This window comes from Furipterus horrens, unplaced genomic scaffold (assembly GCF_987537825.1).
Source record: "Furipterus horrens unplaced genomic scaffold, mFurHor1.1.pri manual_scaffold_4, whole genome shotgun sequence".
Taxonomy (NCBI): Eukaryota; Metazoa; Chordata; class Mammalia; order Chiroptera; family Furipteridae; genus Furipterus; species Furipterus horrens.
Genome location: NW_028327174.1, coordinates 50,411,921 through 50,435,263, shown reverse-complemented (window position 1 = coordinate 50,435,263; position 23,343 = coordinate 50,411,921). Strand labels below are relative to the sequence as shown.

The window sequence follows — 23,343 nt, the reverse complement described above, 5'->3', positions numbered from 1 at the left end:
TCAATCTCATTACTTACTATATACCCCATGTTATCTAGTACTTAGTACCTGGCATGTAGTAAAGACTCAATAAGAATTTTTGATTGACCTCTGTCCGGCCAAGATGGAGGCTTAGACGGACACGGTCAGTCTCCCTCTACAACTAGAGAGGAATACAACTACTTCAAAACAAAAGATAACTAGAAATTCCAGAAAATAAAACTACACGGAAGCCCAATGTACAAAGTTATAAACCAGCGGCGCTCTTTGGGCAGGTAAGAGCGAAAGTGGGCGGTGCTGTTTGCGGTAGCATCTGGGACAGCGGCAGGGAGAGCAATCCCGGCTGCAGTCGAACTCTGGCAGCTCGCGACCCCAGCCCTGGGAAAAGCAGCCACTACATCACCTCCAACAGTGAGGCCCAGGGGGCGGGAGGACGGATCCCGGTCTCTTAGCGGAATAACTGCAGGAATCCATCTTGGACTCCCGCCCCCACACAAAGCGCCACAGCGCTGCAAAATAGGTTGCGGATCGCCACTGGTCGCTGGGCAGTGACGACAAAGCGCCACAGCACCGCGAAATAGGTTGCGGATCACCGCCGGTCGCTGGGTAGTGACCACAAAGGGCCACAGCGCAGCAAAAAAGGTTGCAGATCGCCACCGGTCGCTGGGTTGTGACGAGTACACAGGCACTGCCCCCTATAGCCGGCCCAGGAAAACAAAACGCATCTGTCAAAATGAGGCAGACAACTATAGAAATCCCGGTGGCGCAGCTCACCAGGCAACAGATGAAGAATCTGACAGATGAACAAATAAGAAACCTGTCAGAGGCTCAGTTCAGGGCCATTGTTATCAGGTGGCTTACAGAATAAATAAAAGATCTGGAAAAAGATGAGAAAGAATTGAAAAACACTCATACTGAAAGGAACGAAACCTCATACGAGACAGATGGTGAGGAAATAAAATCCAGAGTTCAAATCAACAAACCAGAACACAGAGAAGGAACAAACAGTCAACCAATGCAGAGAGAGGAAACAGAAAGCAAGGAAAGTGAGAAGAGGATCAGAAACTTCTGGGACAGCTATAAGAGACCCAATATAAGAATCATTGGTTTACCAGAGGGTGAAGAAGATGAACTAGAAATTGAAAAATTAAGTGAAAATATAATAAAGCAGAACTTCCCAAACTTGGGGAAGGAAATAGATGTACAGGTCCAGGAAGCACAGAGAGTTCCAAAACAACTGGACCGAGGGAGAACCACTCCAAGACACATTATAATCAAAATGTCAAAAGTTAAAGATAAAGAGAGAATCTTAAAAGTAGCAAGAGCAAAGAAAAGAATCATGTACAAAGGGGTCCCAATTAGACTATCAGCTGACTTCTCAAGGGAGACCCTGCAGGCAAGAAGGGACTGGCAAGAAATATTCAAAGTAATGAAAATCCAAAATCTACAGCCAAGAATACTCTATCCAGCGAAACTGTCATTCAGAATAGAAGGGCAGAGAAAGTGTTTCCAGGACAAAATAAAACTGAAAGAGTTCATCAGATCCAAACTACTATTATATGAGATGTTAAAGGGACTGGTTTAGAAAAAGGAGGATCAAAACTATGAACACTAAAATGAAAACTGCATCACAAGAAACAACAACAGAAGCTAGGGAATTGAAACAAAGGCAAACTAAATAGGGAATGAGAGTGGAAAAAGAACTATAGGTATGGGGAGCATATTGGGGGGAAGTCAGCAGGGAAGGGGGAGAGGGAGGGATATGGTATAGGAATTAAGAAGCATAGTAAGAGGGAATGAAATAGAGAGAGGTTGAGAAGAACTATATGCACAAACAATGAACATGGACTAAAAGGGGGGACAACTGGAGGGAGGGGGGCCACCGGGTGGAGGGGAGCAGAGGGAAGGGAAATTGGAACAAATGTAACACTATAATCAACAAAATACAAAAAAAAAAAAAAAGAATTTTTGATTGATGAAAATGAAGAAAAGGGGGTTCAAGGACCTGAGCAGATCTATCATATCTGTGTCAGCTGTTTCAAAGCACATACTGACAATGCTGTCAGAATCCAAGGAACTTGATTGTCCCATGCTGAATTAAATAGCATTAGCAAAGATCTATTTCTATCAGTAAATGACTGAACACTAACCTATCCCAGATCCTTTCTTCCTCTTATTGAGCAGGAAGGGTATCAAGAACACACTTAGAATCAATCCAACCAACCAATGTAACACAATGGCCAAATGGCTACAATGCCAAACTGAGGAAAAAAGATGCTCCAACACTGAATTAATGACCATGTATTGAAGCAAAGGACCCCAAAGTACTGATGTGAGCAGTGAAGCAGGGGGAGGTCTCTGAGATGCCATCTACCTGTCAGTCATCAACACTGTATGCATAGTTGGACCACTCCACCAAACTGGTTTGTTTCCAACAGCTTGCAGCAACCAGAAACCCATGAAGCCTCACTTATTTTGTAACACAATTCAAGTAAAGAACAATATATGATCAGTGGTATATAACAGTGCAAAACCAACTCTAGAACTTCTGTATAATTTTTAATAATTTAAGGGAATAATGGCACTGAGGAATGAAAGTGTTTTAAGCCTCATTAAAGACAGAAAATGTTTATGGAGCAATGTTCACTATCCTTTCTCCTCCTGTCAATGAAGATGAAGGTTTGTGGAACATAGAGACTCTGCCAAAATCTGAATGCCTAAACTTTCAAGTGTGCAAGAGCATTTTAAAGATTTTATTTATTTATTTTTAGAGAGAGGGGAAGGGAGGGAGAAAGGGAGAGGAACATAGACGTGAGAAACATTGATTGGTTGCCTCTCATATGCCCTCAACTGGCGACCTGGCCCACAACTAAGGCAGTGCCCTGACTGGGAATTGAACCTCGACCTTTCGATTTGCAGGCCAGCCTCAATCCAGCTGGTGCTCAATACGCTAAGCCACACCAGCCAGGGTAATGGTGCAAGAGCATTTTAAATAAGACAGGTAATTGCTCTGACAAGTACAGATGTTCTGTGTTTATTTTAATTTTTTAAATTGATTTTAGAGAGAGAGAAACATTGATTTATTGTTCTACTTATTTATTTACTCATTGGTTGATATTTGTATATGTCCCATGTTAGGGCCAGAGACCCCATATTGCCCACCCCGAAAACTGCCACCTGTAAGATATGCTACGGTCAGTGGTCACTATGTTCTTTGGAATTGTGGCCTGCAGTCTCACAGGACCTGAGCCAACACCTGTGCTAAAACAAAGAGGGTATCTATCACCGGCCATGTACCTGATCACGAAATTCCCTATTGTCAGAGCAACTGAGGCATAGCACCAGCATCCTGCTGAGACCTGGTTTCTCTCCCCTTGAGCATTTTCCAGGAGCCAGGTCCATAAATCTCCTGGACTTTCCGTTCCCACAGCAACCATCCCTATTCAGAGGACTTTGTTATTTCACCTACATTCTGGACTCTGGAGCTGACCACCACAGTGACTCAGCCCCCTGGGGGTCTGCTCCAAGCCCTTAAAAATCCCCCTACTCCTTCCCTTGCTGCTGTTGTCTGCTCAGACTCAGCCCGCCTGCTTGAACACCCTTCAATAAAGGCTTTGAACTGGTCCACCTGATTCCTCCCTTTTTCCGGGCACAAACCTAACATCCCGACCAGGGATCTGCAACCTTGGTGTACTGGAACAATGGTCTAATCAACTGAGCTACCCAGCCAGGGCGTGGCTGTGTTTATTAAAACAATGGTAAACATCTGAATGAAAAGTAAAAAAATCATTAGATGGTCTGTTTGCACCCCAAAATTTAGTTATTTGGGAATATCCCAAAACAGAAATGTCTGGCAGACTCTTAAGGTTTATTCGCTCCATGGCCTTGGAATGCAACAGGTACATGGAGTTTTGTGGGACTTTAAGCCATTTGAGGAAATAATCATGTCTAATTTTTGTTGTAACGAATAACTCTTTCACAGACCCCCTATTCAATAAATGTTGGATGATTGAATGAATAAGAATTAATTAATGCTGCTGATTCCAAAGGTGCCATTATCTATCATCAAGGAATAAGATGAGAGGCCCTGGCTGGGTAGCTCAGTTGGTTAAAGAATCATCCCGATATGCCAATGGTGCAGGTTCCATCTCAGGTCAGGGCACATACAAGAAGCAACCAATGAATGAATAAATAAATGGAACAACAAATGGATCTCTCTCTCTCTCTCTCTCTCCCCACTTCTCTCTCTCTAAAATTCAATAAATAAAAAATTTTAAATACATAAATGCAAAAGAGTGCATGATGTATGATTCCACTTATACAAAATCCAAGAACAGACAAAACTACAGTGATAAGATTCAAGAAGTTGCAGGGTTTGGGTGGTAGTAGGTGCAGGGTAATCAACTATAAGGGGACATAGGGGAACCTTCTGGGGTGATGTTTCAGTATCTTATTTGGGGAATTACATAGGTGTATATTATTGCTGAAATTCACCAAATGGAACACCTAAGATCTGTGTATTTAATTGTATGTTAAGCATAAATCAATAAAAAGAATTTTAAAGCAAAATGAGACAGGTGGTGGGAGTAAACATCATGACATCTTTTATGCTCCAATAGTAACTGTCCTTGGGTGCCCAAGAACCTACAATGACATGGCCTGAGCTGTCAAATCCATATCCTGATTCTCAGTTCCTCCACACAAAACCTCCTCTATGAGTTCCCACTTCTCACCCTACCAACGTGACGTACTCACTATCCCACACAGATAATTTGCTCTTTCCTGAGTTTCCTTATGTCCTTACCCTGCCTGGATCCTACACAAATTTTTTCTCTGCACTTCAAATCCCATTTTAAATTAAGGAGCCTTCTTTCCAGAAGAACTCTTGATTAATCCTAGCCAGTCTGTGCACCCTGTGTTCCCTTAGCTTTTATGTTCCTTTATTTGACTAATAATATGATGCTATAATACATCCCTCAACAGAAGCAATTTAAATAAGATGGAAAGACACTGTGGCTCTGGATACCTTGGTATTTCCTTACAGAACTTAGTTCAGAACCTGCATTTCCGGGCCAGTCAGTCCAATGAAGATTATGAAGATTATATGGTACCCAGACGGAGGGCAAACAGATGTTTATTCAAGGACCAATGAGAATGGAATTGATAGGAGCTGTGAGGCCCTCAATCAAGGGCCTAGCTGGCCTATTTGCTTTTCCTGTTTTAAGCACGCGGCTAGTTAGTTCAACAGGGAAGGAACTTATTCCCACCGAGATATCAAGTGCCTGAGAACAAGGTTTTATGCTTTTTCTGCTCAGGCTTCCCTCCTCCTAAACCAGTGAGGAACCGGACCAGCACTTCTCTGGAGAGGAGTGGAGCCTGTCCCCAGCGCCCAGTTCTCCGTATTACTGGGAGGACCCCATCCCAAAGGAAGAAAAGGGAGGCGGTAGCATATAAGGTCAAGGAGGCATTCAAGACTCTTCCCATAGATTTACTCCTAACACGTATGCAGAAAGGCAAATTACAAAAACCTATGCTCACAACCACAAAGACACGTGCATGGCCAGCCTCACAGAAGCAGACGCGCATGCCTGTGGGTCCGCGCGCACCTACTTAGTTTTCTGTGCTATGTATGATTGCACACCAGCTTAGCCTGGTCTGGCGTCCCGCACCCTGCTGTGGGTAGGTTTAGCAGGCCCGACCCGGCCCAGCCTGCGGAGAGTGTTTCTCTGTAGGGGGGAGGGGCAGTCCTTCCCTCCCGGGCGGAAGCGGCGCGCGCCGGCCGGGCAGACTTAGCTCTTGTCCTGGGAACATCTGGAGGAGCTGGGAGGGGCGTGCACCCAAGGTGAACGTGGATTGGCTTTGCGGAAGGCAGGAGGCGGGACCCGGGAGAGGGGCGGAGCTCCCTGGCCTCTTTAAAGCCTTGACATCAAGAGGCGGCCCCAGCACCCCTTTCTCTGCCCCTCGCCCCAGAACCTCGGCCATGGACCGGGCGGATCCAGGCTGCCCTGACCCAGGTCAACACCTGATTTTGGTGAGTTATGGCCTACTTGGGATTTAAAGGACGACGAATGGTGGAGGTCTGTAAGACTTGGGCTAGGGGTGTGAGGGCTGTGAAGGGTGAAGATCACATGCAAGCCTTGGTTCGGAGGGGTGGCTCGGCTTCCTGCCGAGACCTCGCTGCCTGCCCCTCCCCGCCGTACTCTCCCCTAGGTATCGGGCTGGGACGCTGTCCATCCCTACCCCACCCCCTCCCGCCCCCTGCGCCATCCGCGCGCACACTCCATGGCCCCGGAAGGGAAACTTTCGGGAGAGGGGATGTTCCGGGGGCCGGACTCCCTCCTTCTTTGAAAGCACTGACCTTGCCCCAGCTGCACTCCATCCCACCCGCATCCCACTGCGTTTAGCGGTGCCCGGTAGCTGCGGTAGGGGATGCTCTTCCCTAAGCGCAGGCGCGGAGAAGAGCCCCGGGCTCCTCTTCGCACTTAGCAGTTCCCGTGGCCTGGGGCGGTAGGGCGTGGGGGAGGTGGGGAGAGCCAGAGAGATCTGGGCCTCCGGGAACGACCCATTAGGGTTTTGAGGATCTGCGGATACGAGGAGGGCAGCCCGGTGGGCTGAACACTAAAGAGAGGCTGGGGGAGGAAGAAGGGCTGGGAAGGGAATGGGGCCAGGGCAGCGCGTGCAGAAAAGACTCGGTCCTGGCTGTGGTGCCAGAAGAATGCCGAGAATTTATCTGTGCCCGACACTCCCCTGTTATAGTCAGACTAGGAAAGCGGCTGCTCGAACCCCAGCCTCCATCTCCTTATTCTGGGCCCAAGGTGGGAGGGATACAGCCCCGGCACTACCTCAACGGTACAGAGGACCCTCATCTCCCACAGGCCTGGTTTTGCAGGTGTGTCAGCGCTATTTACTCAAACTGTCCAGTTGCTACCTGTTTAAATGCTCTCCTTCCTGAGGAGCCAGGGGTCTTAAGCTGATGAATTCCCTGGCTGTAAAGGCAATTCCTCTTAATCCCTCCCTACCCCTGCTGTATCTCCAGTAGGTCTTCCTGTCTAAGCACATGTGTCTGCCAGAGGTAGTGGTTGGAAGCAAGATACCTGGGACAGGGATGGACCTGAGGGACAGTAAAGAGGGGGGTCAGTGTCAAACCATCCTGTGGTCAGTACTTTTGGGGATAGTTGACCTAGCTCAGTTCCCCTGTTGCAAACCCTCTCTTGCAAGAAAGACATTATGCCAGCTGACTCTGAGGCTCCTTGTCTGGCAAGAAGGGAGACATAAAATTCACTTCCCAAATTGGCTCCTTGTCTCTCTTAGAACAGCCTGGGTTATTGTACTTCCTACCTCCTATCTAGGGAGATTCCATATAATTCAACTTTGTTTTTGTTTTTAAGATTTTATTTATTCATTTTGAGAGAGAGGGAAGGAGAAAGAGAAACATTGATGCACGATAGAAACATCAGTTGCCTCTCGCACACTCAAAACTGGTGACGTGGCCTGAAACCCAGGCATGTGCCCTGACTGGGAATCAACCTGCCACCTAGTTCACAGGCTGCCACTCAATCCACTGAGCCACACCAGCCAGGTCTCAACTTTGTTTTCAAAGTCTATGGTCTGTGCCTGAGGTGGCATGGGCCCTCCATCCTCTTTCTCCCGTTCAGCTCTTTGGAAGAGAGTGAGAACCTGGAGAGGCAGGAGGCCTGGGCTGCAGGGAAGAAGGCTTTTCTACAATAGGCAGGTGGAACCCAACACACATGGGGACCAAGCTGTTGTCACTATCAGAAGCTCTGGTTCCCGTGCTTCCTAGCTTGCTATGTGTGACCTTGGCCAAGACAGTTTGCTTCTGTGAGCCAGTTTACCTCATCTGTAAAATTCACCAATTGGATTAGAGAACTCTTTACACTTCCTTCCACTTTTGATACTGTGTGGTTCCATTGATGAGCAAATCCAGAGGGAGAAAGGTCCTCTGGCAGGGTGGCTCAGTTTGGAGAGGTGGGTGTTGGGTGATGTGGTTCTAAATCTCACAGTTACTTGGGAGGAGATGCGTAGACTCCCTTATCCTGCCTAAGAATAGCCCTTGTCTTGCTCACCCCTGGTGCCTTGGGCTGGGAACTCTTGCTGCCTGTGGTTTGGCCACCCATCAGGGCCTCTGGTGAGACATCCTGGCCTGGTGGGCCAGTCTTTGAGTTGGGTCTGTGGGGAGGGATTGAGAAAGGAGGAGGCAGCCAAAGGCCAGCAAGGTAAGCAGATTCCCAGGAGACAGTTTGCTTCTCAACTGTTGGGACTTGTTTTAGGATCTGGGCCAGAGAGCACAGCACACTCATCTGCCCTCTTATGGGAAGAGGACAAGGAGGGCCCACTGTTGTTGCCCATTCCACTTCTTGCCCTACTCACCTCACCTCTGCACTCACACCCCAGCTCCCAGTCACGGAGCTTAGGAATCTTCTCTGCTGTCCTCACCCAGCCCAGCCAGCCTCCCAGTCCCTAACATGCTAGCCCAGCAGCTGCAGAAACAGGCTGCCCCTACCCCACCTTTCCCAGCCTCCTTCCCTCAGGGAGTAGGGCTTTCTTAGGAGTCAGGCTCCCCAGGTTGGGACTCGCTCTGTAGCCCATGAGCCAAAGGCCTTCACATTCTCCTTGTTTGTTTTCATCCTTGGTCTCCCAGGTGCTGAGTGGGATGTTGAAGGAGAGGTAGTAGTTAGAGAGGCCGTGGGATTGGTTGGATATGGGGCACATTCTCCTGCATTGCTCTTCCCTCTACTAGCCCTCATGGGCCCTGCTGTCCATGTGAGTGAAGCTGCAGCAGGAGGTATTTAGGTTATACCCTAAGGAAACCTTTCTCACTGCTAGGAGGCCCGGGAATGGAAGCTCCCAGGGAGGGCAGTTTCCCAGCAAGTGGGTAATGGTGGAGTCCGTCAAGAGTGAAGGATGCAGCTGTTGCTGGGCAGAGGCTGCTCTTCCCTCTTGGGGTGTGGCTGACACTGGCCAGCCAGACACCTCTTTAGAAGCCCAAGGAGAAAGGACCCTTGTTTCATAGCTGAAATGGGGTCCCGGGCCCCATCCAGCCCAGGGTCACCAGAACTGGATCTCTCAAAACAAATACTGCTTCCCGCCCCTGCTTCCTCTGGCTCCTCCCCCAATTCACCACCACCACTGTCTGCTGTGACAGTCCTCACCAGAACTTGGCAGGCTCCTCCAGCTGCACTAATGGACTGATTGGATTTTCTTCACTCAGAGTTTGGGGTTTCTGATTGAGCATGCAAATTTATGTAAATCAATCTGGGATTCGCCACCACATCAAAACAACATAGAATCATAGGCTGGAAGGAATCCTAGAGACAGTCTAGTCCAACGCCCTCGTGTTTAAAATGGGGAAACTGGAGTCCAGAGGGGAAAGTGATTCATGCAGTGATGAGCGTCAGGCAAGGCTCCTGACTCTGGTCAAGTGTTTTCCACAGAACCATTCTGCCTTAGTTTTTACTGCATGAGGAGGCCTAGCTGAATTTAAAGCAGAGAGGGAAATTCTTGAACCTGAGATTATGGAAAGATGGGTCCTAGGAGGGGCAGAGTATTATTCCTGGAACCTCCCCAGGGGCTCTGGCCAGCTGTCTAATATGTGGAGGTAAAACAACTCCAAATCTCTTCTAACAGCATCCTTAGTATTTTTCCCCAGGTCCTTCCTAGAAAGTTAAGAGGACAAGGTCATTGGTTGCTACCTGGCTTGGCCCTTATGGTTTTCCTGGAGCTGAGATTGCACCTGTCCCAGCATCTCTCACAGGACCAGGCACATGCAGGCTGTGGATAGATCTGCATAGGCAATGCCTTTACCCTTACATTCTCATTTGAGTCTCCGCTGCTTCCGTCTGTGGCCACCATTGGAAAAGATCTCTGGTGTTCTCTGACTCTTTGCCCACCCTCCCCTGCACAGGCCAGCTGGGCCTCCTCTGCAGTTTTCTGCAGCATGATCAGCCCAAAAAGGCCTTGCTGTAGGAAGGATCTCATTATTTTAAGATCAGTGCCAAAGATGGAAGGGGGCTGCAGAGATGGGCTCAAGTTCCCAAGAAACAGTCTCCCTACTTCTTGATCTGATCCACCTACCCAGTTGTAGGATGCCCCCCTCTCCCACTTAATTATGCCTGTGCCATAGGGTTGTTTGGAGGGCTTGCAGATGGCAAAGATGCTCAAAGCAGCTGTCGGCCTGCTTTGCAGGACTTTGGGAGAGTAGGGTGTATGGGCTCAAGATCAGAGGCCCTGGCTTCCAGCCAGGGCTACCACCAAGCCCTGCTGCAGCCTGGGGAGGAAGCTTGAGACACACATTTGGGGTCTTTCCTTGCCTCCCCAAACCCAGATCTGGCTGACTCTGGAAGGAGTACCCTTATCTTCAGCATGCTTTCAAAACACAACAGATAAGGAGCTGGCAGCTTTGTTTCTTTGCTGCCCAGTGGCCCTGATGCTTGCATCCTTAGCTCTGTGTGAGGGGAAATCCTTCTCCCTGGACCTCAGTTTCCCAGGCTGTGCTGATGGAGTAATAACACATCATCATTGGGGTGTGGCACCTGCTCGATAATTACCGTTTTCCCAGCTCTGGGAGTTATACAGATGAAAGAGACCCAAGAAGGCCAGGCTATTATTAAGGTGAATTATCATTGCTGTTATTACTGATTTCTAAAAATCCGGCAGCCTCTGAGAAGAGCCCAGTCAGGCACAGTTCTCTGAATCTTATATTTGGTCGTTGAGCTCTGGGAATTCTTCAGTCCTCAATAAGTTGTTTTTCGTTTTTTTAAACGTATAGATATTTTTACAGGAGAGACAACCCCATGGTGCAGCGCATGCTGTGCCTGCAGGGTTTGCGTTGTAGGTGCTGCCTGGGGCATTGGTCTGCAGCTCAGTTGGTCCCCCCTAAAGACTCTCTGGGTAGGGAAATGATGAGCCTTTTCCTAAACAGGACTGTGAGGGTCTCTGGAACTCCTGGGGTGTGGCTTTGGGGTTCTCAGCAGCTGTAATTCCCAGGGACTATTTACTTTACCCCCATCTAGCTTGAGCGGAACCTGTAATTGGCCCTTTGGTGTGAGGATCTGTTGAGACACCCCCAGAACTTGCCTACAACAGCCCCAGGCCTATTCAGAAGTCTCCCCACTTTACCTCCACCTGCCCCAACCTCTCATCTTGCCCAACCTCCCACTTTTGCCTCTGCCCTTGGCCCCCTTACCAAGAATCTAGAATGAGCTCTTACCTAATCAGAAGTGGCCCTGATCAACCTGTGACTAGTTTGGTGCCACAACACAGTCTGGGGGTGGGAGGGCTTCTCTTCTAGCCCAAGGAGACATTTCTGGGATGAAAGGGAGTGAAGATACTGGCATCCTTTGGCCAGAGTCATCTGGCCAGAGCTTCTTTCCCTGTTCTGTTCCAGGGGCCTGTTCTTACTTCTTAATAAGGGAAGAGAGTAGATGGCCCCAGCTGGGAGGGCTTTAGAAATCACCTGCTCACATGGTTATTCCTTTTAACATTAAAAAAAAAAGTTTTATATTACTATTATTTAACTAGATCTTTTTTACCTAGTGCAAAAATCAGAATGATACAAAAGGCCACACACTGAGAAATCTTGCTGCCACCTTCACTCCCTTCTCCCTCCATAAATAATCACTTATTAGTTCCTAGATATCCTGTAAGAGTTTCTTTACATAAAAACTAATACAAACATGTATTCTTTTTTTTTTTTTTTCTTACGCACAAGGTAGCATGTAGCATATACTGTCTTCCTCTGTCATCTTACCTGTTGGCGATCTGGGTGTGCCACCTCTGTCAGTTTCTAACCTTTACCAATCACCACCCTATGGTCCCCCAGTTCACCCCAGGCCATGAGCAGTGTTCATTCATCTTTGTATACTGAATTTCATTCAGATGCCAGGGTTAAGCCAAAACCAGTCTGAGAAATTCTTGAGCAATGATCAGGTCAGCACATTCATTCAGCCAGCACTTAACTATGTGCTGGATGCTATGCTAGACTTTGGGGGTAAAATGGTCATCAAAAAGCCCACATTTATCAAATAATTAAACAGTTAAAGAATTACAGCTGTGATGAAGGCTGCAAAGAAAGGATATATACTGTAAAAGTATGTAATCAGACCTCGCCCACCTTGGTGTGGGTGGGTGGGGGGTGAAGCAGGACAGGGCCCTGGGGCCAGAAGTGCAGATATGATTCCATGGGACCTGGAAAGCTGTGTTCTCAACTTGACTTCAGTGGCTTCTCCTCCCCGCCCCGCCACCCCCCCCCTCCAGTCTGTGTCCTTTAGTTTTACTGTGTCCAAGACATGAAACCCGCTTCTCCGCCAGATGGTGTTGATAATTCCTGGTCCCCACCCTGGTCCCAGCCTCCTCTTTCCCCAGCCATGAGCCTTCCTTTCCACTGTGGGCTAAGGGGAAGTTGGGGGATGTTAGCTTCTTACTTCCTCTGTAGACAGCACCTCACTTCCTGTCCCTGGAGCTAGGAGAAGGTTAAAGCTCTTGGCTTTGCTGCCCCTTCTTCCCCATTACCCACCCCTCTGCTTTCTTGGGAAGATTGTAGGCCCTGTGGGAGGCAGGCAGTGTCAAAGCCGGTGGTTCTCCCCCAAAGGCCCTGCTGAGCTCCTCATGCCCGCCCCCTTACCCCACACAAGGAGACCTGTCTTTTCAGCTGTAATTCCTTTCCAGACATGATCTCATCCTTCTATGCCCTGCAGGGAGAGAGGAATCAGAAAGCTCACCCTATTTTATAGATAAGAAAACTGAGTCCTGGAGGGTTTCTAGACTTCACCTGGGGTCATGCAGTATGGCTGAGCCTGAACGAGAATCCAGGAAGCCTGTTCCCATTTGTGGACACAAACAAGAGCACAGCGCAGTGGAGGCCTGTGGGCGAACTAGAGCTGCTTTTCTCCCAGAGCAGTGCTGGCAGCATAGGAGGTCGCTTCTGGGCTCCTGCCAAGTGATGGCCACCGAGTCAACCCTGAGCTGTCTGGACACAGGAGGCTCTTGGCCAGCCACAACCTGTTCCCTTTGAAGAAAAGGGCCAGGATATGAAGCTTGAGGGAGTGAGCACTGGGGACTGAGCATGAGGTTTGGGGGCTATATACCCACCTCTCCTGGACCTGCTGGTACCACCTGAGAGCCAACAGACTATGCAGACTCCCAGACCCTTTTTCTCTTGGATCTGAGAGCAGATAGCTGACATTCCGGTAGTCAGCTCTGCTACTGCCTCCAGGAGCCTCTGCTTCTGGTCCTCCTGTGGGACCCAGTTTATGTCTCTGGTTACGCCTAGGGTGGTGGAAAAGATGCTGACTTTCCTATTCAGTCAGGGGATAGGAGAGGAGTTTCCTGGGCCAGGGGACAAGGAAACACTCACCTTCAGATGCCTTTTGATCCAGCTGCACTGAGTCATTCTGCTTTCATACACACCCAGAGATGTCTGCCTCCTTATTTCTGTTTATGCCCTTTTTCTGACTGAAATGACCCTCTTCCCTTTTCCTTGTGCCTGAGTCCTATCCACATCTATAAAGGCTCAGTTTATGTGATGCGTCAGATTCTGAAAAACTCTTAAAGCTTCAGCTTAATATTTCTCTCCTGATTTTTAAAGTTCTCCAAGATTTATCATGTGGAACTTCCTTCATAGTACAGCTATTTACCCTGCCTGGCTTATGTTCCCTACTGACTGAAAGCTCCAAGGAGTCTAAAAGCTGACCCATCTCTGAACTGCCCCCTAGTACCCACCATATGTCTCATACTGAGTGATCTGTCTGGAAATATCTCTAGATTGAATAAATTAGTCTCATTTGCCAGAGGGAGTCACTGAGGCCTGGAATGGTTTGAGAGCTTGTAAAAGGTCATACTGATGTCAGAGACAAATCTGAAAATGTCTCTTGTTCACCTTTCGGTATGGTTTGTCAGTGGGCCCTTGAAGCCATTTGGGAAGGAGGGATTTGGGGGTCTTTGGGGGAACCTGTTGGGCCCATTGTACACTCTCACCTGTCTTTTCTTTCTGGTCTTTTTCTGTCTGGAATGAAAAATATCACCAGGTTCAGGGCTTCATTGACAGGAGCAGTGTACTGGCAGAGTATGGAGGGAGTAGAGAAATACAGTCAGAATCCCTCCTCAGGGAGCCCCCCTTCTAACAGCATGGCAAATCCCCTCTTGCTCACAGGGGAGTACTAGAGAACGGGACACACTGCAGTCTGAAATTGATCTGCAGGAGGCACTTTAAAAAGAAAGATCAGTGTGGGCTGTGTCAGGTCAGTTCAGCTTTTCAAAAGAATTGCTATGGGACCAGGCCAGGCCAGGCCAGACCAGACTAGGGCAGGGCTGCCAGAGTTGTGTTGAAGGTTTTGATCTGTCACCAACACAGTAGGAGATCATGGGAAGATTTGAAGCAGGAGGAATACAATCAAGATTTACAGTTTTAGGAAGAAGATTGCTCTGGTAGAGCTCCTTAGTAAAGTGATTGTGGCCCTGGCCAAGTAGCTCAGTTGGTATGCCAAGGTTGCAGGTTTGCTCCCTGGTCATGGCACATACAAGAATCAACCAATGAATGCATAAATAAGTAGAACAATAAATTGATGTTTCTCTTTCCCTCCCTTCTTCTCTCCTTTTCTCTCTCTTTCTCTCAAAATCAATTTTAAAAACGAAGAAATTGTGATAGGGAAAATATAAGTCTGGAACAGCTTATGGTGCCAGAAAGTAAGCAAATGGCAAAAAATAAACTTTAAAAAATGGAGATTAGAGGTGTGTTGAAAAGATATAGGAACTAACCTGAAAGAATTCTCATTGGCCAAAGCTGAACATTAAGCATGAAATAGTGATGATAATATTGAATTATAATTCCAAGATTAAAATTAATGTCCATGAGCTCATACTAACACATATATGTAATTAAGTAAATAAATGCGAGTGAAGGGAAAGCTTTTCCTTACAGAGAACTTCCAATTAATAAATGTACAAGAAAGGAGGGAAATGGAAAATTATCATCAGAACACTGTAGTAAAATGTTGCAAGTAAGATCAACTGAAAATTTAAGCAGAAACATATTTGCATCGTCACAAAATATTGCTTCCCAAATATTTATTGATTACAAAAGAAAAAATAGTTACTTTACAGTGGAGAAACCCACTACTAGACACCACCTAACCAAGTGATCAAGGTTAACATCAACAGTAAAAAGCCATCTCAGCATCGTGTATAACCCCTGATATAATGAACTGAGAAGGGCCTATAACCTCTATGGTATTCTTTTCAAACATAACTCCAATCCAATTGGAGCAAACATCAGATAAACCCAAATTAGGGAACATTCTCCAAAATACTGACCAATTCCCTTCCAAAGCATTATGATTGTAAGAGACAAAAAGTGAAAACTGTCATAAATTTTAGGAGGCTAAGGAGGCGTGGTGATTAAGTACCATGTGGGATCCTGGATTGGGTGTTGGGGTAGAAATTCGGTGGAAAGGACATCAGTGGAAAAACTGGTAAGATATGAATAAAGTCTTTGGTTTCATTTTTAAAAATTGTTCTGCTAAAGAAAGATGTAGAAGAGTGAGAACATGTTGCTATGTCTTTTTAAAAAGACAAAATATATACACAACACACAGAAATAGAGGTGGAAAATGGACTGGTGGGGAGGGGAGGACTATCGTAGACAAGGGGAAAGTCATCCAAGAGGGAGTGAAAAGTCATCTAGAAAGTGAAAAGACAACCTACAGCAGTGGTTCTCAACCTTCCTAATGCCACGACCCTTTAATACAGTTCCTCATGTTGTGGTGACCCCCAACCATAACTAAAGCATAGTGATTAACCACAAAAACAATATGTAATTATATATGTGTTTTCCGATGGTCTTAGGCAACCCCTGTGAAAGGGTCGTTCGACCCCCAAAGGGGTCGCAACCCACAGGTTGAGAACCGCTGACCTACAGAATGGGAGAAAATATTTCCAAGTCATATAGCTGATAAGGGACTTATATTCAGAATATAGAAGGAATTCTTATAACTCCAAAATAAAAAGACACATAACCCAATTTAAAAATGGGCAAAGGCTCTTAACAGACATCTCTCCAGTAGAGATCTACAAATGGCCAATAAGCACATGAAAAGATGCTCAATGTGGGAAAATGGAAATTAAAACCATGATGAGAACCCTGGCCGGTGTAGCTCAGTGGATTGAGCGCTGGCCTGCAAACCAAAAGGTGCTGGTTCAATTCCCTATCAGGGCACCTGCCTAGGTTGCGGGCCAGGTCCCCAGTTAGGGGCGTGCAAGAGGCAACCGATTGATGTTTCTCTCCCTCTCTTTCTCCCCCTTCCCCCTCTCTCTGAAAATAAATAAATAATTAAAAATTAAAAAAAACCATAGTGAGATAGCACTTCATACTTACTAGAATGACGAATCAAAAAATCAAACAATAACAAGTGGTGAGAATGTAGAGAAACTGGAACTCTTGTATACTGTTGGGGGATTGTAAAGTGCTGTATCCATTTGGAACACAGTTTGACAATTCCTCAAGAAGTTAAACCTGAAGTTACCATGTGACCCAGCAGTTCCCCTCCTAGGTACATTCTCAAGAGAAATGTAAACATACATCCACACAAAACTGTGTATGCAAATGCTCAGGGCACCATTATTGATAATAGCCAAAAAGTGTAAAGAGCCCAAATGGACAAATTGTGGCATAGTCATACAATGCGACATCATTTGACCATAAAAAGGAATGAAGTGAAAGAAGCCAGTCACAAAAGACCATTTATTTTATGATTCTATTCATATGAAATGTCCAGAATAGGGAACTCTATAGAGACAGAAATAGATTAGTGGTTGCCTAAGGTTGTGGGGAGAGGATACTAACTAAAGGGTAATGAAAATGTTCTAAAATCAACTGGTCATGATTGCATGTACCTGTGGGTATACTACAAGCCACTGAATTGTTCACTTTATTTTTTTAAGTATATTTTATTGATTGTGTTGATACAGTGGTCCCAATTTTTCCCCTTTTTCCCCCACCACCCTGTACCCCTCCTCCCTCCGGCAATCCCTCGCTGCTTAGTTCATGTCCATGGGTCATGAGTGTAAATGCTTCAGCTTCTCCCTTTCCTGTACTATTCTTAACATCCCCCTGTCTATTTTGTTTCTACCAATTATGCTTCTTAATCCCTGCACCATTTCCCACATTACCCTCTTTCCCTTCCCAGCTGATAACTCTCCAAATGATCCCCATACCTATGATTCTGTTCCTGTTCTGGTTACTTGCTTAGTTTGTTTTGTTTTTTAGAATCAGTTGTTGATAGTTGTGAGTTTGTTGTAATTTTAACATTCATAGTTTTGATCTTCTTTTTCTTAAATGAGTCCCTTTAACATTTCACGTAATAATGGCTTGGTGATAATGAACTCCTTTAGCTTTACCTTGTCTGGGAAGCACTTCATCTGCCCTTCCGTTGTAAATGATAGCTTTGCTGGATAGAGTAATATAGGCTGTAGATCCTTGCTTTTCATCCCTTTGAATACTTCTTGCCAGCCCCTTTTTCCCTACAAAGTTTCTTTTGAGAAATCAGTTGATAGTCTTATGGGAACTCTTTTGTAGGTAACTTTCTGCTTTTCTCTTGCTACTTTTAAGATTCTTTCTTTATATTTAGCCTTTGGCTATGATGTGTCTTGGTGTGGTCCTCTTTGGGCCGAACTTGTTTGGGACTTTCTGTGCTTCCTGGACTTGTATGTCTATTTCTTTCACCAAATTAGGGAAGTTTCCTTTCATTATTTTTTCAAATAAGTTTCCAATTTCTTGCTCTTCCTCTTCTCCTCTGGCACCCCTATGATTCGGATGTTGGTACATTTAAAGTTGTCCTAGAAGTTTCTAAGCCTCTCCTTGTATTTTTGCATTCTTGTTTTTTCTTTCTGTTCTGGTTGAATGTTTATTTCTTATGTTTACAATCGTTGATTTGAATCCCAGCTTCCTTCCCATCACTGTTGGTTTCCTGTATATTTTTCTTTATTTCACTTTGTGTAACCTTCCTTTCTTCCTTCCTTCCTTTATTTATTTATTTATTTTGCTATATTCAAGGAATTCTCCGAGCATCCTTATCACCAGTGTTTTGAACTCCACATCTGGTATGTTGGCTGTTGGCTATCTCCGTTTCATTTAGTTCTTTTTCTGGGGTTTTATTCTGTTCTTTCATTTGGGCCATATTTCTTTGTTTCCTCAATTTGGCAGCCTCCCTGTGTTTGTTTCTGTGTATTAGGTAGAGCTGCTTTGACTCCCTGTCAGTAGCATGGCCTGTGTAGCAAAGGCACCTTTAAATTGTGTGGGGTGGAGCCTTAGGTGATTGCCAGGGCTGGGCAACCCGCTTCACCACTTTGTGGCTCTGTTTGTGGTGGGGGGCTCAGAGAGGGGCTAGTGCTGCTGCCTGGCTTTTGCCTGGCACTCGCCCCATTTTCAGTCTCTTCTCCCCCTTCCTGTATATGATTAGTGCCCTTCATTTGCTGCCCTGGGGTTTGCATATATTCAAAGACCATGTAGGCCCTTTATGAAGCGAAAATCTGGCAGTTTCTTCAATTGCCCCTACCCCCACTGGTTTTTACAGCCAGAGGTAATGGGGTTTTGTCTTCCCAGTGCTGGAACCCTGGACTGTGCAGTCTGGCCTGGGGCTGGGATCTCTCACTCCTAGGGTATCCCACCCAGTTTTTATTCACCATATGTGAATGGGGGACTGTCCGTTCTGCCGTCACTTGTCCAAGCCATACCACCTCTCTGCCCCATGTCAGCAGTTCCGCCCCTCCTACCTGTCTGGATGAATGTGGCATCTTTAAATCCTTGGTTGTCAGACTGCCATACAGCTCGATTTTCTGACGGTTGTGGTTGTTACTTGTTTTTGAGATCTGGTTGTAATTCTTTCTATGGTGGCGCGAGGAGGCGAAGGGTGTCTACCTATGCCTCCATCTTGACTGGAAGTCCCTGAATTGTTCACTTTAAATGACTTAGTTGTATGGGATGTACACTATGTCTCAAAGTTGTTTTTTTTGTTGTTGTTGTTTTTTTAAGAAAAAGTCCGGGAAGAAGTGGCTGCCAAAGGTACTTGTGCCTGAGAGGCTATTGGGGACTGAAAAATATTGTTCGGGTTTAGCATTGTGGCAGTTGGACCATGCTGAGGAAGAGTGAGAAAGGAGGATGGTTGTTTTGTTTGTTTCTTTGTTTGTCTGTTTTTTGAGAAGTTTGGCTGTGAAAGATAGAAGAGGGAAGAATCTGGAGAAATGTCGGGGGAACATTATTTTTAAGATGAAAGACACCTGAGAGGTTTTAAAGGTAGATAGGAAAGTTCCTCGCAGGAGGTAGTTGTTGAAGACACACATGGGAAGGGTCTGGGGTGGGAAGGACTGCCTTGCCTGGGAAGAGGGCAGCCCTTCTGCTTAACAGGAGGAGATGCAGAGATTTTGATGACATCGGGAGGCAAGAGATTTGATGGGTTTTCCCCCTGCTGGCTTTCATCTTTGGGGGAAACAAGAGGTTATAAGCAGAAGTTTGAGGAGAGTGGAGAGGTGATAAGCCAGGAGTTCATGAAGCAGTCATGCCAGAGAATGAGAGAGCATCTCTGACAGTAAGCCTTGGTAGGAGTGCCTGGCAGGGCTGACCGCCTCTCTGAGATGGCTTTCCTTGGTGAGGAAAGGGTGAGAAATAGTGTGAGTAAAATCTGGAGGACAGGAGTACATGTCAGTTCCTGACCTTCCTTCCCCCAGCCGCTAGAGTCTGTGGAAAGAAGCATTGACCTAGAATGCTAAAGTCAAGGAATCTGCTAGAACTGTACTGTTCAGCACATCATGCACAGCAGCCACTGACTGCATGTGGCTATCCAAATTTTAAATTCATTTCCTCAGTTGGACTAGCCACATTTCAAGTGCTCAATAGCCACATATGATTAGTGGCTACTGTATTGAATAGCACAGAATAAATATTTTCATCATCACAAAAAGTTCTACTGGACAGCACTGTTCTAGAAAACTGATTCTCAAACTGTTTGAGCTGAGGACCCCTCTACACCAGCAATTTTCAGCTTTTTTCATTTCATGGCACACATAAACTAATTACTAAAATTCTGTAGCACACCAAAAAAGAATTTTTTTTGTTGCTCTAACAAAAAATAGATATATTTTTGATTCATTCACACCAGACAGCTATTGTTGTGTTGGTTGTTGTCATTTTTCTATTTTGCAGTCTAAGGGAAAAGAGGTCAGTGCCCCTGACTATAAATAGTCAAGTATTGCATGTTTTAAACATTCTTGTGGCACACCAGTTAAAAATTGCTGCTCTACACTGTTAAAAGTTAACATTTTATGAAAAATAATTATGTATTTTCCAAAACAAAAATATAGTAAAAAGAATGACATTGTTCTTCATTTTTCAAATCTGTCATATCTGATTTAATAGAAGGCAGCTGGATTCTCAATATCTACTTCTTGATTCAATCTTTTGTGATTATCATACATCACATAGTCTCTGGAAAATACTACTACATACTTATATGAGAAAGACAGTAAAAAAGGCAAGTAATGTCTTAGTTGTATTCTAAAAGTAGTTTGACCCTGCGGATTCCTTGAAAGGGCTTCAAGGTCCCTGGATCACACTTTGAGAACCACTGTTCTAGAAAAAACTCTACTTGGCATGAAGGAACTTGTCCCTGAAGAACTGTGTGATTTGCCTAAAGTCACACAGCAAGTAAATTGCAGTGTTGGAACTAGACTAAATCTTCTGCCTTCTGGCCTTGGGCTTTTTCTAGTACCCTTGGCTGGGCTAGGATGGGCCCCCCTGGGCTTTAGGCTTCTTGGCTGCAGAGCCCCTGGCATGTGGCCCTATAAATAAACCCATTGTGTCTGTGTCAGAGCCCCTTCCCTCTCCCCACCCCCGGCAGCTGCTTTTCTGTTGTTGGCTTATGGTCTGGACAGGGAACAGGAGGGATCCTGGGGAGGAGAGATAAGCCTTTGGGCTCCTAGCATGACTGCCCTTCCTCATGCCCTGCCTGGAAGGGCAGGTACCTGGTCCCACTGTCAGTTCAAAGAACCCACATCATAGTATGGTTTTGGAATGGCCCCCTTCCCCATGGACAGATGCTCCTCAGAAAGGCTGCTGTGTCTTAAGACCAGTTGTCAGGAGGAGGGAAGGAAATTCTTGTCTTTCCTCCTTCCCTGAGGCAGGAGGAGACCCTTTGGAATTCTTAGGGTTAAAAGATGAAGGTGGCCACTCCCAGCCACTGTCCTTACATCCCTCCCCACACCCCAAGGCAGCCCAGGGCTTTTCCTGGCTGGGAAGGAGTGTTTGCTGTGGGTGTAGAAGTTGCTGTTTACAAGTGGACTCTTGGGTGTGACAGGGATTCCAGAAAGCAGCTGGGGGGGGGGGGGGAGCCGAGGGGGAAACCGTTGGTGTTAGGAACGATTCTGTCATTAAAGTGAGCTTCTCCATCTCTGCTTTCCTGCAGCTGCCCACCCCTCCCCCACCTCCTGTCCCTGGCTTCTCTCCCTGGAGGACTCTGGGGGAACAGCTGGTGAGTGAGGGGCCCTTTGGTGCCCCAAGGCCTTGGTGAAGGGCCCAGCTTAGGGAGCATGGAGGACAGGCTTGCTGCCACTTCTCTGCCCCCTTCTTCCCAGGCCTGTACTTGAGTTCAGCTTGTGTCTTGGCAGAGGAGGGAGTGGGAGCTGCAAACATGACTCCTTTGATCTGGCTGCCTGAAAGGCCAATATAGATCTCTTCTGAGGCCCTAGAAGCCCCTGTTCCTTCCTGGCTGCCCTGGCTGGTGTAGCTCAGTGGATTGAGCTCTGAAAAGGATTGCCATTTTGTTCCTGGGCAGGGCACATGCCTGGGTTGTGGGCCAGGTCCCCAGTTTGGGGGAGCGGGAATACAACTGTTTGATATTTGTATCTCACATTGAGGTTTCTCTCCCTCTTTTTCTCCCTCCCTTGCCCTCTCTCTAAAAACAAATAAACAAATAAGTAAATAAGAAAGGGAGCAGTGGGTACTAGGGTCGTGACTGATTAGACTGAAGAGATAGTGGTCACCCAGATTCACTGTGCAATTGGGCTGAACCAGCCACGTCCCCAGGCCAGGGATAACCCACTCCCCACCCCCCGCACAAGCAGCTGTTCTCTTTTCCCTGTCCCTGGCTGTTTGCAAACTGCCCTTACTCCCTAAGGACTGGCCAGAGAGGCGCTTTTCCTCTCTCCCCCTCCTCTCAGCACTGAGGTCACCTCCCTCTGAATCATGCCTTTGTAGGAGGCAGGACTGCCCATTGGTTGGCAGTTCTGGCGCCAGAAGCCACCAGTTTAAGTTAGAGCTTCCACCCGCACAGCTTCATCTCTACCCAGCCCAGCTGGCCTCCTGTGTTCCAGACCCAACATCCAACATCCAACATGTATTCTGGGGCCACTGGAGTAATGTTTGAAACCAGGGCCATCCTGAAAAACCCAGGCTGAGGGTTTTCCCTGGCCACAGGTCAGGCTGAACATAAGCTGTCAGTAGTTGGGGGCCTGGGAGAAGGAGGAGGGTGGTTGGCCTCTGGGGCAAGGCCCCCCCACCCCCCAGTGACACTCAGCAGGGACAGCTACTGGGGAATTAACCTGTGTTGCTTATTTTTCTCATGAGATTTAGGCTGAAAACCCAGACTCTGAAGGGCCTAATTAGGCTGATTGGGAGCCGGAGGTGCTAGTATCTCTCTGGATCTTAATATTTCCCAGAGGAGTATAAAGATAAAGGAAATTTTCCTAACACCACAGAAATCTTGAACTCCAATTCTAGTCTGACGCATAACGTGAGCCCCTCTCCACCAAGTTCAACTGCAGGCCTCTTCCCTGTGACTATTACCAACCCTGGCCAGAAGTTTCCTGTCCTGTCCTTATGGCCTTGCAGATATGGAGAACGACCCTTATTCTGAGCTGGCCAGACCACCTTGACAAAGGGCAGCAAACATTTCCCCCAAAGTGAGGCTGAGTCACAGCCTGCCTGCAGTCAACATTCTTGGAGATGCACATAACAGAGCTATTGCTCTTGGGTGGCTTATCACTTGGAGAGTATCTCCCAGGTCACAGTGGGACTCAGGCCTCCCTGCCCTGAGACCCACAGGGGCTCAGATTAGAGGGTGACATGGTTGTCTCTGTGGGATGTGCTGGGTCCCCACACTCCTTGACACATGAACGTAACCCACAGCCAGTCCTCACATTTGGGGCCTCGAGTCTACACTGGATGTTCACTTTATTTATTTGTTTGTTTCCTTGTCTGTTTATTGGCTGTGTAGATAGGGTCCTTTATTCTCCAGAGTGATGCTTGCGAAGGTGAACTGGGCTTGGGCCAATGACCTCATATGTACAGAACTGAAGGAAGTG

At 46.7% G+C, this 23,343-nt stretch overlaps 1 protein-coding gene across 1 annotated transcript in view; it reads left to right on the top strand.

The window, feature by feature from the left end:
- The first annotated feature begins 5,922 nt into the window (after positions 1 to 5,922).
- NCKAP5L (NCK associated protein 5 like) overlaps positions 5,923 to 23,343 on the top strand; it is a 32,662-nt gene continuing 15,241 nt past the window's right edge. The window contains exon 1 of the mRNA XM_090273132.1: positions 5,923 to 6,010. The gene's annotated coding sequence lies outside the window, so the exon portion shown is untranslated. The remainder of the gene's footprint in view (positions 6,011 to 23,343) is intronic.